Source organism: Macrotis lagotis, chromosome 5 (assembly GCF_037893015.1).
Source record: "Macrotis lagotis isolate mMagLag1 chromosome 5, bilby.v1.9.chrom.fasta, whole genome shotgun sequence".
Lineage (NCBI taxonomy): Eukaryota > Metazoa > Chordata > Mammalia > Peramelemorphia > Peramelidae > Macrotis > Macrotis lagotis.
This window is the reverse complement of record NC_133662.1, coordinates 91,487,564-91,507,422: the sequence shown is the minus strand read 5'-3', so window position 1 is coordinate 91,507,422 and position 19,859 is coordinate 91,487,564.

Here is a 19,859-nt window from a genome sequence, read left to right as displayed (position 1 = left end):
CCCACTAGTGGTACTGCTGGATCAAAGGATATGCACATTTTTATTGCCTTTTGGGCATAATTCCAAATGCTCTCCAGAAAAGTTGGATGAGTCCACAGCTCCAACAACAATGCAATAGTATCCCAGATTTTCTACATTTCTTCGTACATTGATCATTGTCCTTTCTGGTCATATTGGGCAGTCTGAGAGGTATGAGGTTGTACCTCAGAGATGCTTTAATTGGCATTTCTTTAATCAGTAATGATTTACAGAAATTTTTCATGACTATGGAATGCTTTGATTTCCTCATCTGTAAATTTCCTTTGCAAATCCTTTGGCCACTTGTCAATTGGGGAATGGCTTGGTTTTTTTTTTTTTTAATAAATTTGACTACGTTCTCCATATATTTTAGAAATGAATCCTTTGTCAGAAATACTAGTTGTTGGGGTGGCTAGATGGTGCAGTGGATAGAGCACCAGCCCTGGATTCAGGAGTACCTGAGTTCAAGTCCAGCCTCAGACACTTAATAATTACCTAGCTGTGTGGCCTTGGGTAAGTCACTTAACCCCATTGCCTTGCAAAAACCTAAAAAAAATAGTAGTTGTTAAAATTGTTTCCCAATTTACTACATTTCTTTTGATTTTTTTTACAGTGGTTTTATTTGTGCAACAACTTTTTAATTTAATGAAATCAAATTTATCTAGTGTTTTTAATCATGTTCTTCATCTCTTTCTTGGTCATAAACTGCTTCTCTTTCCATAAATCTGACAGGTAAACTATTCCTTCATTTCTTAGTTTGCTTACAAAAAATGTCTTTTATGTCTAAATCCTGTACCCATTTTGATCTTATCTTGCTATAGGTTGTGAGATGTTGGTCTAATCCAAGTTTCTGCCATGCAAACTTCCAATTTTCCCAAGAGTTTTTATGGAAGAGAGAGTTTTTATCCCAAAAGCTGGACTCTTTGGATTGAACAAACAGTAGATTACTATCATCATTTCCTGCTATCTCTTTTGCACCTAGTCTATTCAACTGATCCACCACTCTATTTCTTAGTCAATACCAGGAAGTTTTGATGACTGATGCTTTATAATACAATTTTAGATCTGGTAGGGCTAAGCCATTATCTTTTGCACTTTTTTCATTAAATCCCTTGAAGTTCTTGACTTTTTATTTATCCATATGAATTTACTTAAAACATTTTCTAACTCATTAAAGTAATTTATTGTAATTTTTATTGGTAGGGCACTAAATATGCAGTTTGATTTATGGAGAATCATCCACCTATTCATTTGCAGTTGATATTTGCCAGTTTTTATTTTTATTTTATTTTTTTTAAAGGACACTTTCTTTTTTTTTTTTTTAGGCTTTTGCAAGGCAAATGGGGTTAAGTGGATTGCCCAAGGCCACACAGCTAGGTAATTATTAAGTGTCTGAGACCAGATTTTAACCCAGGTATTCCTGACTCCAGGGCCAGTGCTTTATCCACTGCACCACCTATCCGCCCCCTATTTGCCAGTTTTTAAATCTGATTTTATTTGTGAGAGAAGTGTTTTATAGTTGTTTTCATAGTTTCTGAATCTGTCTTGGCAGGTAGACTCCCCAGTATTTTATATTATTTGAAGTTACTTTGAATGGGATTTCTTTTTCTAGCTCTTGCTGCTGTATCTTGCTAGTAATATATAGAAATGCTGAGTATTTATGAGGGTTTATTTTATATCCTGAGACATTGATAAAATTGCTAATTGTTTCTAGTAGTTTTTTAGATTATATTTTAGGATTCTCTAGGTATATTATTATGTCATCTGTAAAGAGTGAGAATTTTGTTTCTTCCTTCCCAATTCTAATTCTTTAAATTTCTTTTTCTTTTCTTATTGCTGAAGCTAACATTTGTAACAAATGATTGAATAATAGTGGTGATAATGGGCATTCTTTTTTTCATGCCTGATCTTATTGGGAATGCCTCTAGCTTATCCCATTGCATTTAATGCTTGTTGATGCTTTCTAATAGAAACTGCTTGTCATTCTAAGGAACAAGCCTTTTATTCCTATGCTCAGCTGTATTTAGTCAACGGCTTTTTCAGCTTCTATTGATATAACCATAGGAATTCTGTGAGGTGTGTTATTGATATAGTTAATTAAACTAACAGTTTTCATAATATTGAACCAACTCTGCTTTCCTGGAATAAATCCTGTTTGGTCATAATGTATTATCCTAGTGATAACTTGTTGTATTCACTTTGTTAAGATTTTATTTAAGATTTTTGCATCTATATTCATTAGGAAGATAGGTCTATAATTTTCATTCTCTATTTTGACTCTTCCCGGTTTAGGTATCAGCAGTATGTTGGTGTTATAGGAAGAGTTAGGCAGAGTTCCATCCTCACCTGTTAAGTCAAAGAGTTTATATAGAATTGGAATCAATTGTTCCTTAAATGTTTGATAGAATTTACTTGTGAATCCATCTGGCCATGGAGATTTTTTCTTTGGGAGTTCAATAATGGCTTGTTAAATTTCTTTTTCTAATACAGGGTTACTTTGGAATTTAATTTCCTATTCATTTAACTTGGGCCACTTACATTTTTGTAAATATTCATCCATTTCACTTAGATTATCAAATTTATTAGTATATAGCTGGGCAAAATAATTCTTCATTTTCCCATTCATGATATTGTTAATTTGGTTTTTGACTTTCTTTTTTAAATGAAATTAACCAGAGGTTTATCAGTTTTATTGATTTTTTTCTTAAAACCAACTCTTATTCATTAGTTCAATAGTTTTATTGCTTTTGATGTTATTAATTTCTCCTTTAATTTTTAGAGTTTCTAATTTGGTATTTAATTGGGGATTTTTAATTTGTTCTTTATCTAATTTATTTTAGTTTCATGTTAGTTTCATTGATTTCCTCTTTCTCCAATTTATTCATGTAAGCATTTAAAGATATAATATATCCCCTGACAGCCACCTTGAATGTATTCCATAGGTTTTGGTATGTTGTTTCATTATTGTCATTATCTAGGATGAAATAATTAATTCTTTCTATAATTTATTGTTTGATACACTCATTCTTTAAAATGAGGTTATTTAGTTTACAATTATTTTTGGGTCTATCTCTCCCTGGCCCATTATTGCATGTAATTTTTATTGCATTATGACCTGAGAATGATGTATTCACTTTCTGTCTTTCTGCATCTGATTATTAGGTTTTTATGCCCTAGTACACTGTAATTTTCATGTAAGTGCCACGTACTATAGGAAAAAACCAATATATTCCATTCTATCCCCATTCAACCTTCTCCAAAGGTCTGTCATGTTTAGGTTTTCTTAAATTCTATCTACCTCCTTAACTTCCTTCTTGTTTATTTCACCATTAGATTTATCTAAATCTGAGAGCAGGATCTTGAGGTCTCCCACCAGTAGTGTTTTGCTGTCTATGTCTTCCTATAGCACATTCAACTTCTGTAAGAATTTGGGTGCTATACCACTTGGTGCATATATATTCAGTATTGAAATTGCTCCATTGTTTTTTAGGAGGATATAGTTTCCTTCCTTATCTCTTTTAATGAGATCTATGTTTGCAGTTGCTTTGTCTGAGACAATGGTTGCTACCCCTGCTTTTTCCACTTTGGTTGAAGCAAAATATGTTTTGCTCAAATCTTTTACCTTTATTCTTTATGTATCTCTCTGCTTCTAATGATGTTCTTGTAAGCAGCATATTGTAGGATTCTGTTTTTTAATTCACTCTGCTATTCCCTTAGGTTTTATGGGAGAGTTCATCCCATTCACAGTCAAAGTTATAATTACTAAGTCTTTATTGCCCTCCATGATATCTTCCCTATGTTTATATTCCTCCCCCTTTTCACCTTATCCGTATTCCCCAGTATTTCATTTCTGAATATCATCACCTTCAGTGTGTTTGTCTCCATGTATCCCACCCTCCTCCCCTTTCTTTCCCCTTTCCCTTTGACCCTTCCTCCTTCTGTTAGTTCCACTTTTCCTCCCACCTCTCCCTTTCCTCTTTTAATATTTGAAAGGTAAAATAAGTTTCTCAACTTAACTGAATGTGTGCATGTTAAATTTAGGCCTAATCTGATGAGAGTAAGATTCAGGTAGTTGTCACCTCCTCCTTTCTTCTCCTCTATTGCAATAGGTCCTTTGTACCTCTTTATGTAAGGTGATTCACCCCATCCAATCTCCTCCATCCTCCCATCTTTTTACTGCCCCCTCCTCCTTTTAATGAGATATTCTTCTTAAATCATTGTATCAGAGTCATGGATAAGTAGAGTGTCCATCATTCTGGCTAAGTATATTCTCTCTAATAGTTGCAATTCTTGAGAGTTATGAGAATTTTTCTCCCAGGTGGTGATATAGCCAGTTTTATCTTATTGTATAACAGCTTTTATATTCTTCACCCCTTTTCTTTAACCTTTTCATGTGTCTCTTGAGTCTCCTGTTTTATGTCCAAATTTTCTATTTAGCTCTAGTCTTTTCATCAGGAAAAGTTGGAAGTCTCCTGTTTCATTAAATGTCTATCTTTTCCCTTGGAAGAGAAGGCTCAGTTTTGCCAGATAGTGCATTCTTGATTGCATTCCAAGCTCTCTTGTTCTCCTGGACATTGCATTCTAGGCCCTTCGATCCCTTTAAGGGAATGTTGATACAGCCAGGTCCTGTGTAATCCTTGCTGTGATTCCTTGGTACCTTAATTGTTTCTTTATGGCTACTTGCAGGATTTTCTCTTTTATCTGATAGTTCTTGAATTTGGCCTCAATATTTGTTGATGTTTACATCTTGGGATCTCTTTCCAGAGGGGATTGATGTATTCTTTCAATAACTATTTTGCCCTCTGGTTTCATGATGTCAGGGCAATTTTCCATCACTAAATCATATAATATTGAGTCCTAGCTTTTTTTCTTTTCAATGATTTTTGGTACACCCAGTGATTCCTAAGTTTCTCTTCTGGATGTATTCTTAAGGTCACTTGTTTTGCAGATGAGGTATTTTACATTTTCTTCTATTTTTTTTTATTTTTGGTTATATTTAAGAGATTCTTGTTGCCTCATGAAGTCATTAGGTTCCACAGGTTCCATTCTTTTTTTTTGAGAAGAATTTTCTTCATTTACTTTTTGCAATTACTTTTCTAATTGATCAATTCTATATTTGAAGTTTTTCATTTACCCAATTGTAGTTTTGAGAGAATTATTTTCTTCTTGCATTTGCCCAGTTGAGGATTTTAGAGAAATTTTTTTGTATTTGTTCAATTGTATTTTTCAAGGATTTGTTTTCTTGTTTCAAGATGTTAATTTTGTCTTGCAAGTTATTAATTTTCTCTTGAGTTTCTTTTCCCAATTTTTCCAGTTGAATTTTATTTTATTTTTATTTTATTTTTAGATTTTTCAAGGCAATGAATGGGGTTAAGTGGCTTGCCCAAGGCCACACAGCTAGGTAATTATTACGTGTCTGAGATTGGATTTGAACTCAGGTACTTCTGACTCCAAAGCCAGTGCTCTATTCACTGCACCACCTAGCTGCCCCTTTCCAATTGATATTTTTAATCACCTTCGTGATTTCTTCTAAGAAGTCTTTCTGGGCTGGAGACCAATTCATATTCTCCCCAGAAGTTCTAGATCTCTCTGGGTTAGGATCTTTGTCTTCAAAGTAGTTTTTAATGAGTTCCCCCTTCTCTCTGGCCATTCTTCATTTTCCTAGGACCTTGTGTTGGGGCAGGGGCAGGTTCACAGACCTTTGGTTTTAAAAACTGTATAGGCTTTCCTCACTGGGTTTAATAACTCCAGGTGGACCAGCCAATAGGGGGTGCTGGTTGCTTTCTATAGAGTGTCTGTGACCTTGATTTGAGGCCCTCTCCCTATGCCTGGGGGGGGAGTGGGGGGAGGGTGCATCTTGATACTGTTACCCTTGAACAATGTGGGTTGGGGCCCTGGGGTGAGATATTTAATCTCCCTATTCAGCTGAGTGAGCTGTGCTGCCCATACCTGGAGGGGGCGCTGTTACTGTGTTTGTTCTGGGTAAAGGGTTCAACTGAAAGTATGGAGCTCACAGCCTGAGCTGAGCCAATCTATGTTTAGCCACACTCTGTAATTCTCTGTGCTCAAACTCACCCTCCACTCCCTCAGGGGCTCTGCAGACCTCTGCTCCCATAGCTAAAGCCTCTGTGGCTAAAGCTGGACTTCTGGCTTCACCCCCACCACTGCTCCTGGGCTGACTCTCTGCTTTTCACTCCCAGTTTACTCACTGTCCCCTGAGACAGACTTTCTGGTATATGTTCTTCTTCTAGCTTCTCTTTCTGGGTTTTGTTGATCAAATTGCTGTTAAGAGGTTTCTTTCATATTATTTCTGAGGCGAATCCAGGAGACCTTAACATAGTGCCTGGCTTCTCTCAGCCATCTTGACTGGAAGTGAATCAATGCCTTTAAATGACTTATTCAGGGTTATGTAGTCAGTATGTGTCAGAAGTGGAATTTGAACCAATTTCATCTTGATTCTGCTTTTAAGTTTACTTTTGTTTTGTTTTGTTTTTTTTACTCCAAGTTGCTTGTCAAAATGTTTATCTGTTATAATAATAACATAATAATAATAATGAAATTTTTGAGGTTCTAATCAAGTATTTGGCAATAATAATAATAATAATTCTTTGGATATATGAAACATTTTAAACTTTTTAAGGTGTTTTCATATATTATGAAATTTCATGCTTGCAATGATACTGTTAGGACAAGACAAACATAATTATTCTCACTTTTTAGGTCAGAAAATGAAGATTAAAGAGAGACTAAGTTATTTGCTTGTGGTCACACCATGTCCATGACACCATTGAGGAATAGTCTTGGGTTCCTCTAATTCTCAGTTCAATTCTCTTTCCACTACACACTTCAGTTCATGGATTGAGGCAAAGGATCTAAATGATTTGCTGGTGTCAAGAATCTGTGATTTTTTCAGTTTGGGCATTTTTCCAAGAACATAGCCTTTCTATTACTTAGTCATAGAATTCTAGAATTGTTATGCCTGAAAACAACACCCTGATGGCACCTGGCTGATAAGCTTCTTCAAATTTGTTTTAAGCTTGTTCCTAAAAGAAAGAGATACAATTTTTCCACTAGCCCCACACACAAAACTTTTTCATTTTGACAAGATTTTCCTAATTTGTTCTTCTGCACAGAGACTTCAACAACTGTCAGTCTTCTTCAGATAATTTTTTCAAATAATTTTTCAAGTTATCAATTAAAATGTTGTCAAAGGCTTGATAGAACCTCAAATTTGATATTGATCCATTAATGACTAGTATTTTTTGGATTCAGCAATTCAACCAATTCCAAGTTCAACTAAATATACTTATATATACTTAGCCCTATATTTTCTATTGTGACTGAGAAAATGATTTTTTTCAGATTTCAGTTTTTTTTCAGATTCTTTGCTCAAATATAGATATAAGCATACCTATGGCATTTCTTTGATCTACTGGACAAATAACTTAATTAGAAAATAAAAAGAAATGGGGGTCATCTGGCATTTTTGATTGTTGAAACTATACTGTCTCTTAGTGATGAGTTCTTTACTTAAATGCAAGCCATATTTTTAAGAAATGCTAGAGTTTTAAAATTCATTTGTCAAGCTTTATAGTCTATATTTTGTAGAATTCGCTATATTGCCTTCTTTGAAAGTTTTGCCTAGCTCCATTCCTGTGATAGTACTCATTTTCAAAGCTGTCTCAGAGATCAATGTGAGTAGCTTAGCATTTCGGCCTCTCAGTTGTTTAGTACTCTAAGATGTTGTTTATCTAGCCCAGTGTCTTGAAATTATTAACGGCAACTAAGGACTCTCTTGCAATATTACCTTCTTTCTTATCTTTGTGATTCAGCATCCTTTTAAACATTTTATTCTCTCTTTGTCTAAAAATGATTTTTCTCGGAAGAGAAAAGACAAGAAAAATAAGAATATATGAATTGGACACTCCATCACTGTCCCATTGATCTTCATTAACAATTCTATGACTTCCTGTAGCTAACAGAGCACTTTCACTATAGCAATAATGAATACCCAAGAGTGTAATTCTATGGAATTTTTTATTTAATGGAGGTAGCATTATAAAGTTTAGGAATCAGGAATCATAGAAGCAAACCTGGAAAGTTCCATGAGTATAGTCATACTCATACAGTTAGCTGTACATGTGTCAAACTAAACTAGTATAACATTTTGTAGTACAAAACATATAGAAATTTATTTCTCACTTATTAAACAGAGGCCTCTGGATGAAGATTTAGGGATTGTCTAATAATATAGTACAACTCTTTCTAGGTTGAATATTATCATCATTGCTTAAAAGATTTGCAAAAGGGGTGGCTAGGTGATGAAATGGATAGAGCACCGGCCCTGGAGTCAGGAGTACCTAAATTCAAATCCAGACTCAGACACTTAATAATTACCTAGATGTGTGGCCTTGGGCAAGCCACTTAACACCATTTGCCTTGCAAAAACCTAAAAAAAAGATTTGCAAAGAGCTTTACAAGTATTGCCTCATTTAATCCTCATAAATTACTCAATAAGAAAGGCATATTTATTATTTCCATTTAACACATAGGGAAATTAAGACAGTTTAAGTGATTTGTTTATTGAATTTATTACATTTTAAAATCCCTCCCACACCCCAGTACTTTGTAAGCTAGTGACAGTGTCCTTCTTGTTATTTCTTAAATAAGGAATTCCTTCTATTGATTTCACACATTTTTTTACCTGACTATCTATGCCTAGCATGCACTCTCCTTCATTTCTACTTCTTGGTTTCCTTCGAATGTTAGCTAAAACCCTATTTTTGACAGGAAGCATTTCCTGATCCTTCTCAGTTATAGAGCCTTCCCTTCATTGATTATTTATGGTATATAAATTATTTTTCAAAGTTCTTTTATTGTTGTCTCCCCATTATACTATGAGGTCCTTGAGACTTGGAACTGTCTTCTGAATTTCCTTATATTCCTAGGGCTTAGCACAGGGTCTAGTATGTAGTAAACACTTAATAAATGCTTATTGAAAGGATAATTAAGTCACACCAGGTTACCTAGATAGTAAATGTCTAAGACAGGATTTGAATTCATAGTCAACAAAAAAATCTTTAGTTCTATGTACTTTAAGCAAAGAAAAGCAACTAACTATTCTTGAATGCCTTCAAATCCCTTAGTTGAATTATCTGACCACCCACTTCCAAGTTGGGAAAATAGATCTGGAGCAGATAATTAGGTAACCCTAGGGTAATATTGGGACATTTATGGTGTACTTGGGGTCTCAAAGAGGAAAGAGATATTGAACAAATGATTCAGTTGCTTCCAAATCAGAGAAGATCAAAATTCTGAGTAATAGTGTGAAGACCAAGAAGGTAGATGAAGTACAGGTGGTTGGTGGATAGTGGATAGAGCTACTGCCCTGGAGTAAGGAGGATGAGTACAAAACCAACCTCAGACACTTACCAGCTATGTGACCTTGGGCAATTCACTTAAACCTGATTACTCTGAATCCAGGTCTTCTCCAGGCAACCTGATTCATATTTGGCTGCTGGATCCATATGACTCCAGTGGAGAAAATGGGACTGGTGACTTAGCACAGATAGTCCCTTACTCAAACCTAATTCACATGCATTTTGTGGCATCATCTCCCTGATGTCATGGTCTTGAAAACGAAGGACAAATGACAACAGCAGGTTGAATCCCAATAGGTAGATGGATTGTTGATTTCAGGGTAGGTCATTAATGGGCAGTGATGGATGTTTTAGTCAAAGCAGGTGCTAGTAGATTTAGAATTGAAAAAGTTTTTGGAGTAACCTTGTTCTAGTTCCTCTTGTTTCAGATCTGGGAAATGAAGAATTTTAACTCAAAGTTCCAAAAGCTTTTGATCCCTGAGTCAAACTGAAAGGACATATGTTCCATCCAGGTACAAGAAAGGGAGTCTCCTAGGGAATAAGTCAAGTTGTTAAGGTGACTGTCTTTGCTATTTAATCATTAGTTCTCTGATCTCCTATCACTTTTGGTGAGGGAAGCTAGATGGCACAGTTGGTAGAGCACTGGTTCTCAGGTCGGGAGGACCTGAATTCAAATCTGACCCAGACACTTGCCAGCTGTGTGACCTTGGGCAAGTCACTTAAAGCTGATTGCCTTGCATCCAGGGCCATCTCCAGTTATCCTGATTCATATTTGGCCACTGGATCCAGATGGCTCTGTAAGAGAAAGTGACACTGGTGGCTTAGCACAGTACCTCCTCACTCAAATCCAGTTCATGTGCTTGTCATGTGCTTCTTTGAAAATGAAGGACCACATTATCTCTTTTGGTCCAGGATTAGGGATTTAGTCCAGACCTAAGGTTTTGATGATAGAGACATTAAATAATAATGGTAGGATTAAAGAGTTATTTTGTTGTGTTTTATATTTTTTAGCTGCATGCTTTTACTGTGCATATTTTCTAGAAATACAAGGTAAGATAACACAAATTGTTTTATGTGTAGTAAGTCCACCCCTGCTAGGATGTATTTTCAATGTGTAATTAAACTAAATTTGCTAATGCATCTATTGTTTCTTGGACAGAACTGTCAGAGTAATATATCATTAGAACTACTCCTTGAGATAATGTAGCACATTAATATATCATCAAATGGAGTTGTTGCCATAAAGAAACATTAGTATAATATATTCAAATGAATCACTTGGAAGGTCTAACTAAAATACACATGCACAATCACAACCTAGCTAAGTATTACTTCAGTGGCCTTTTTGCAGTCTCTATTCTCATCAACAACGTCGGCCATACATAAATATTTTTGTCTCATACTCTTTATTCAAGCTACTATAATTCTTTTCCTATATTGTCAATGGCTCCTCCACCTTTTATGAAATCTCTCCTGGTTAGATAATTGTTGGTGGTCCAAGACTTAGGTTTTGACACTCTCTTCTCTCTTGAAACTTTTTTCCTTAGGGAATTCATTATTTTGGTTTCACTTATCACTATAACAACTATGCCTTTCAAATCCATATCTCTAGGCTGGACCAATAATTGAAAAATCAATTTTGTATCCCTCTCTACATATTGTTCAATTCTAGGGGTATGTACCATTGTTACCACACATAAGCTTAGGATATTCACATTTTATTAGAACCACATGCAGAAAATTAAATTTATCATCTAACTTCAACAACCAACTTTTTCTGTGAATTTTTCTTTTTTTTTTTCCTTGGGATTCAAATTTGGAGCCATCTTTGATTTTGATATTGGAGATTCTAAACTAGATTACTTGATATTCCTCTACCAAAACATTCCATTGTTGTCTACCATCAGGTCTTCACACAGACTGTCCTTCATGCCTGGAATGTTCTGCCTCCTCATCTCTGTTTCTTATAGCTTCAATTTCTTCCAAGGTTCAGTTCAGATGCTATCTCTTGAAACAGGATGTTTATGAAGTTCCCAGTTATTAGTATTCCATCATTCATGAACTTTGAATTTATTATTTATTTACTTATTTGTAGATTTAGATAATAGAAGAAGATAATCTTCTTGAGACCAAAGACTGGCTCAAAAAATTGTTTTCATATCCCTTAAAACATCACAGTGGCAGGCATTCTTTCAACTGAAGTGAAGAAGCACAGTGATCAGACTGAAAAAGATTTATACCCACAACAGACAAGAATCAATTGAAAGAAATGAGAATGTTTAGCCTGCTGAAGAGAAAAATAAGGGGATATTTGAAACTACAATAGAAAAGTTTCTTTTTCTTGACTCCAGAAGACAGAACTAGGAACAACGTATACAAGTTGCAGAGAAGTAGCTTAGGTTTGGGTTAAGAAAGAAAATGTCTTAATATTTAAAGATAAAGAAAAATGGCATGTGCTTTCTCAAGATGTTATGAGTACTGTCTCCCCAGGGACTTTCAAGGTCAGTAAGGATGATCACTTGTTAAGGTAGTCACAGAGAGGATTCTTAGTCAAGGATGTAGTTTGTAATACTGAGATTATGTGATTCTCTGAAATTTCAGAGGTTAAAATTTGGTAGAAAAACTTCTAAAAATAAGAACCCTTTCAAAATATAATAAACAGGTAAAATGGAACCCCTCTTTTAGTGGAATTTGTATGATTTCTTTATGTTGGAAGTAGGATTGATGATTAGTTGTAGTCTGAGTTAGACAGAATCTCTGAGGTGTCTTCTATCTCCCAGATTTTACAATTCTCTAATTCTATCGGTCCTATGAACTTGACTATTATTCTCATGGTGTTATAGTCAATTGAGCTAAACCACTGGTTAGCTGTACTAGCCACAGTGCCTGTAACAAACAGGCAATTAATAAATGCTTATCGACTGACAGTTTAACTCCTCTTATATAAATTCCAGAATGAAATAAATGTTTTTTTAATCTTGCACAAAATGCATGATGATTTCCAAGCCTGAAGTAAAATATTTGTGAAAAGCAAATTATGATATCCATTGATCCAAAAGTGGAATGCTGTCTCTTCAAACAACCAAACCTTACCTTTGACAAATAAAACACAATTTAAGTATGAACCACTTCTGAGGAGCTATCAGCTTGAAATATAAAGGCTGTGATAGGAATGATTGTGTAATGCAGCAATTTAAGAACTGAGTCTGAGAAATATTTCTTGAAAGAGCTTGTAATTTGATAAAGTGGCCAAAGTCATTGTAAGCAGAGCCCTAAGCAATGTGAGACCTTTGATTACATTATCTTTTTTTCTGTTCCCAATTGTGCTAATACTAAATACTGATGATGATAGTTTAAAAATCAACTTTAATTAGGTAGAAACTACAGATGGAATTCATTTTTATTCTTCTGTCTTTTCCATTTCTAGAACAGAAGACATTTAGGGGGTGAATCACTTGGTGTTAGAACGTGTGCAAAAAGTGAGCACTTATTGTTTTCAAGTTAAGTTCATATTAAATGCCTCTCAACCAGAAAAAAAGCATTATAAGGCATTATATTAAACTTTAGGTTAATTATTTACAGTAGTTTACTCAAAAATCAGGAAGACTGACCTTCCTAAGTTGAAAATCTGGTTGTGTGACCCTTCACAAGTCATTCAATCTTATTTGCCTCATTTTCCCCATCTATAAAATGATCTGGAGAAGGAAATGGTGAACCACTCTAGTGTCTTTGCTAAGAAATCTCCACATGGTGACATAAAGACTAAGTCAGGACTGAACAACAAAATACTCAGTTAATTGTACTTACTATAAATTTTAATATGAGCATATCATGTAAATGTATCTTTCTAAAAGCTAGGGATGTTAATTTTAGATTATAGGATTATTATTGTTGTTTTTTTTAAATGACCAGATCTGTTGCTGAAATAGGGTACTCCAACTGAGGAAACCACATTACCAAAGCACTTTACCAAAACTGCTTTTGCAATTTAGAAAGTTTCCTAGAGACTTGGAGCAATTAAGTGACTTATCCAGGGTTGCAACCAGAATGTGCCAGAGAACTAACTGAAGTCAGCTATTATTGACCATGAAATTCTTCCCTCTATTCATTACACCATGATACCTCTTAGAATATCTTAGATAATCAGTAATTATTCATATATTTAACTTTGCATATTGGGTCTAATTTTATCTCTTCAGAATAAATTGTGTTTCTTTGAAATATTAAGATGAATTTTATTATATTATAACATCTAGCTATCAAATTTATAGCCCATCACTATTCTAGGAGTATAGAATAATTTATCGTACTTTGAATGGGCAACTGAACAAGAGCTTGCTTCTTTAATTATTAGCTTGATATAAATTATAATTAACTTAGTGGTAGCAATGTAATTACATGGCCATACAATAATTTATTTTGTGTTTATGCACCATGTCCAATTTTTCCTGTGTTAACCCCTAACCTGCATATTATCAGTCATATTATGAATTTGTATTAACAGATGCTCATTTTATTATTTTTTTGTAATTACCTGAGTGAGAGATTTGAGATGATTATTTGTGCATCTATATTAGTTAGAAGTAGTTTCAGAAAATTGCTGCTGCAAATACAGAGTCAATTTGCCAGAGGTTTGCAATTTTAAATATGTGTTTTCAAGTGTTTTAATTAGCTGAATATTTGTGCTTCAAAGAATAGTGGGAAAAGCATGGCTTTGGAGTCAGGAGAGTGAGGTTCTAAACTCATGTCTAATTCTTGCCAGTGGTATGGCCTTAGAAAAGGCACTTAATTTTTCTGAGGCTCATTTTTCTTATCTGAAAAATGGATAGAATAATACCTAGGCTATTAAATTCTCAAAGTTAGTTGTCTGATTGAAGTTAGGAAATTAAAAGTAAGTAAGAATTTAGAAGATGAATATTATAGAATAATAAAAAATCAAATGAAAATGAAAATATGATATGAGCATCTCTTCCATTCCACCACAAGTAGTTTAAATATAAGGGGGGGGGGAGAAATTGATTGATCCATTTGTCTTTTAAAAAAACAACTGAATGGTCTAATTATATGCCAAATCAACCAATTTATTGGTTGCAATGTAAAAGACTAGCAAGGTGGAAGGATATATTTTACAGAGGTCATTATTTTCCTTTGCAAGGCAGTATCCCATATTACATTCATGGTTTCACACTTATCATTTATGAGCAGAAACTGTGAGATCACTTTAGAGAAATGAATAATATGTATTGGCTAAATTTGGCATTTGTAAAGTTTTCTGTGAAAAAAAAATGAGCTCCTTCCTGTGGATGAGAAAATGCCTCCCTAGGTGAAGCATTTAATGTTCTACCTTCTAATAAATCACTAGGTTGCTATTTACTGAATTACTTCTTACTGGAATAAAAATTGTTGTTTCCTATACCAAGTACTTCTCTTGAACAAAAGCTAACCTACTGATACTGAGCTTCTGGTCTAATATTTGGTTCACACTGAATACTTATATTAACATAATTTTATTATTTTTATCATCCTTTTAGTTAATGAAACAATTTCTTAAAATAGAAGTGAGAAGAGTGATTGCATGATTATAAAATTAGTATCAGTGGTAGACATGATAAATTTATGATTTGGATATATCCATACAAAATTTTTAGTTTGGATATCATTCAAATAATTCAATGTGATGCATGAATTTATTGTGTAACATGTCTTTTCTCTCCTCTTCTATTTCTCCCACTTTTCCCTATATTCTTTACCTAATATTCTTGGTCTCCTGCTGAGAAGACAATAGGAGTGGAGATAGTTTAACTTTGCAGACAGGTCTTGATTAAGAAATTCCCATGATTCTTGTTGGACATAGCCCCTAAGAGATTTTGCTGATTGTTGCAAAAATAACATCTTTTCTCATTTCCTTAATTTCTTGTGGCTTCTATTTAGAGAATGGCACTGTTAAAGACTGGCACATGGCTATATTGACATTCTGCTGGGGGTTTAGCTTATTAGATTTGGACCTAACCTTATCATCTGAGCCTCTAACTAACGATTATACTCTAAAGACCACTTTTACACTAATTGGCTTTCCCTGTTTAATTGTTTTACAAAATTGATAATTTAGTAGAAATATAATAAGCCTTTAATATTTTAGATAATTTGGTCCCTTTGAGGTCTTCAGAGGCTTCTTACTTAATAGAAAATTGAAATGCAAGTAGTAAAATTTAGGTCTTAGTTTCAGTGCCTTACTTGAAAGGCTGAATTATACTTTTCAAAAGGTTTTTGATGATACTATAATATAACTACTGTTGTCCAAATATTTCTTCAGGAAAAAAAAAGACTTTTCTATAAAATTCTGAATTTTCTATTTCATATTTAGAATTCCAGGGGAATAATACTAAAATAATATTCATCTTCATTTTTAAAAGAATCTTAATTTTGGTTGAACTTATTACAATTTTTAAAAATAGGTTTACAAATACATATAATATTCTAGTTTTCTATATTAGGAAAATGGCAGGATTTATCCAGTCTTACTGAGTGAAGCTGGGGTAGAACAATTTTATGACTCCTGTCAAATCTCTTAACTTTTATGGAACTGAGTTTCCTCATTTGCAAAGTGAGGGTGAGGAATTAAGTTACCTTAAAAACCTTTTCTAGCTCTCAATAGGAGGTAACAAGTTAAAGGATACTTAAAAGACCATAAGATGACATTTCTTCTAAGGTAAAATGTCCATTTTGTAAAAAACAAAACAAAACATAAAAATTTCTGTCTTTTATTGCCTTTCCAGATCTTCCTTGATTTTTCTTGGCCCCTTCCTCTGAAAATCTCCTTGTAGTTCTCAGGTCAGTATTCTGTATACATGTGCACACACACACACACACACACACACACACACACACACACACAGTTTTTCCTGACAGAATATAAATTCCCTGAGGTAATTTTTGTCCTTCTTTTTCTACTGATAACACTTAGAAGGCATTTAACAAATGCTTGCTAATTGGTCTGTTATAATCCATTATAGCTGTGATTAAGCATTTTAATAGAAACAATACACTAATCTTACAAAAGTTTTAACACTATCTGGGTTTATATTTTACTTTGTGTCATAGACAAGTGAAATACAATTCAATGTTCCTCAAGTGAAAATTATAATCTGAAGAATAAGTCATAGATTGAAGAGAGCGGTGGTGGAGTAGTACAGCTTTCAAGTCATAGGGGACTGTTTCAGATTTGGTGTCTAATATATACTCTTAGTGTGACCCTGAGTATATCACTTAAGGCCTCAGGGTTCTAGTCTGCTCTGTAAAACTATAAATTATAGATGAATTGCCAATCTACATCATTAGCGGGACTTCTCTATATTGGATCCACCCATATCCAAATTTTACTGCTAGAATATTTAAAAAGAAATCAAAGACCTAATGAACACTGACTTTTCTTTTTTTTTCTTTTTTTCTTTCTTTCCCTTTATTCCTTTCTTTTCTTTTTCTTTTTTTGACTTTTCTTTAGAATTTATTTTTCAACCTAAAGCTTCTCAATTAAAACCAGATTTTTCTTTCAGTACAAATATTCTATTTCTATTTTAGGAAATTATTTTATCTGCATAGTGCATTCTCATTTTTATATCTCATCTTAAAATGTAACACAATGGTAAATATCATATACATATGCATACCAGCAACAAGAAGAGTAGATAAATGTGTGTATGGATGTAATTTAGTTGTGATACACTATATTCCACAACATTATCCATGGGGCATGGTCCCCATGATGCATCATTTATTCTCATAGCACAGCAAATGTCATCAATAAAACATGAAGTGAAGTTAATTACAGGTTCCCATTCAGAGCCCCCCTGCCACTGGTGGCCCATTATAACGAATCATTTCTCAAATGGAGCAGAGATTGACAGAGATTTTATAAACTTTCCACTTTCTAAGTCTTCCCCATGTAATAAGTGCCTGCTGTACACTGGGAAAGTGATTAAATATCAATTTCATGGAAACCTGGGAATAAATGTTTAAAAGACTAATGAGACACTATTTTTACTGCTTAAGGTACTGTGACTACCCCATGAGTCAGAAGAAAGCCTGTCATTTTAATTAGGCATCAATTGGCTCCCCCCTCCATACCCTTAAAGATTTCTAATTGGATTATTTAAGAACTTTAGACCTACTACCTCAACAGCAGGAATATTCTTATAAGATTGATATGGTTCTATTTTATAAGTTTTTAATTTTTTAAGCCAAAGTTAACTTCCAGTCCTTTTCCTAAAAATTGTTTATAACAAATAAATTTTGAACTGTCCCATTTCCAGAGTTAAATTTAATTTACTAAAAATAAGTGTATTTTAATGACTTATTAAACTCATAAAAATACTTTATTAAAGAGATATTAAATAGTACTATTCCAATTATTCCTTTCTTTGGAAGCAACTACAAAGACCATAGTGAGGACATCAAATTGCTGTCTAATCAAGAAGCAGACTTTCATACAAATAAAAATTATTACACACATTCTCCAAGTTTAAAATAAATATACAAATGATTTTGATTTAAGATGGATTTAAGGCAGGGAAAACTTGGGTTTTTTCCTGCATTTAGATAAAACTAAATCAATGCCATAGAATTTAGAGATCATTGAGCAACTTTTTGAGCACTTAAGCTTCTGGAAACCTTGATAAATAATTTTCTATCTTACTTTTATATTTTTTATAAAAAAAGGATTTCCAACTTCCTTCTAATAATATCAGACAGAGATCATGATAAAATGAACCCTTATTAACTATGTGGTACTCCTCTGCAAAGTTAAATCTATTTTTCTAGGCATGCACAAACAGATAAAACTAAGATGAAAGCTTTAGCTTGGTTTAATATCATTTTTAAGGAGATGAATTGAACAACAGTTTATTTTTGAAAAACAGTAATCCCCCCTCCCCAAATATGTCACTAATGTATTGAAATGTTAAGGCATACAGTTACACAAAATTTTCCATGTCCAGAAATTTGTTCCCTCATCTTGAATAAGAAAAAGAGATTAGAGTAAATCTGCTTTGAAAATTTGAAACTAGTTTTGATATAACTGTTTAATGTCTTTTTATAGACTGAACATTCAATTAGGTAATCTTATGAATGACTGAAAAGATGAGACAATATAATACCAGAGCCAGGAAAATATCTAACTCATTTTTACACTGTTCCCTCTTGGTCAATGGAAATTTCTTGAAATGTTTTGTCTATGATTTGAATTATTTTGTGGGATGTTGGATTACATAGAAACCACATTTCTTATCACCTTCCATAACTGTCTTTTAATTAGTTCGATTTAGTGTCATCCAACTAAAAAATTCTTTGAAATCTGTAATTGGAGGTACTTTTTTTGCAAAGAAGGAATCCTCTAAATGATATAACCATCTTCCTTTTGGGAGAGATAGATACCTCAGTTTAAATTATGTTGGCTTCTCAGAAATAGCCTTGTCTTTCACCATGATACTATTAAAGCTGATACTAGTCAGGAAGAAGAGCTATTGATAATTTGCAAAGGAAAACAATTTATCGGAATGGTAAACATTTCTTCAAATCCCAGCTAAAATCCTACCTTCTACAATAATTCTTTATCTCAATTCCCTTAATACTAGTATATTTCTTTATCTCTAATTTTTCCTACTTATATCTTGTTTCTACATAGTTATTTACATGTTGTCACCCCTACATGACTACAGTCTCTTAAGCAAAAAGCCTTTCATACCCCTTGTATAATATGCATTTCTTCATATCACACTAGGCAATGTACCAGGCATGTAGGCACCTAATGAATTCTTATTGAGATCAAGGCATCTGATTACTTACTAGTCTATTGTACTATCCTTCAACTTCAGTGTACTAAAAGACTCCAGAGGAATATAGCCTTGGAAAATAGAACTACCAAGAGTTGTTAACTCTTGTAAATACAGCCCTAGGTTTACAGTCAGTGTCATTGAGTATACTTTGGTCTGATTTAACTTTGGTGGGAATACTTTGGAAATACCTCAATATAAACATGAAATTCCCATAACAAGATGTCACTCAGTAGTTGCCTAAAAGAGGATATCATATTTATTGTTCTCAGTACAATCTGTATCCAAATTAATGCATATGGTCCCACATTCTAGAAATTTAGGAGGATAAGGCAAAATATATATTTCACTGGATAAAAATAAGTATGTATCAATTTTGGTAAATAACATGTATTAATTTGTTTTCTCTTGCTTCATAATTCTTTTCTATTTGAGTTTCTTGTTAGTATATGTTTTGGTTAACTACATTAGATAGAAGAAGCTTGAAGATCTTGATACAGTCATGAATACATGATACAGTCATGAATACCAATCTGCTTTCAATTTTAGGGTATCTGAATAGATTAGGAGAAATAGTGGTGGTAGATATCTCTATATTCAATATTTTTATCATTATTTCTTTTTTTATTCCATC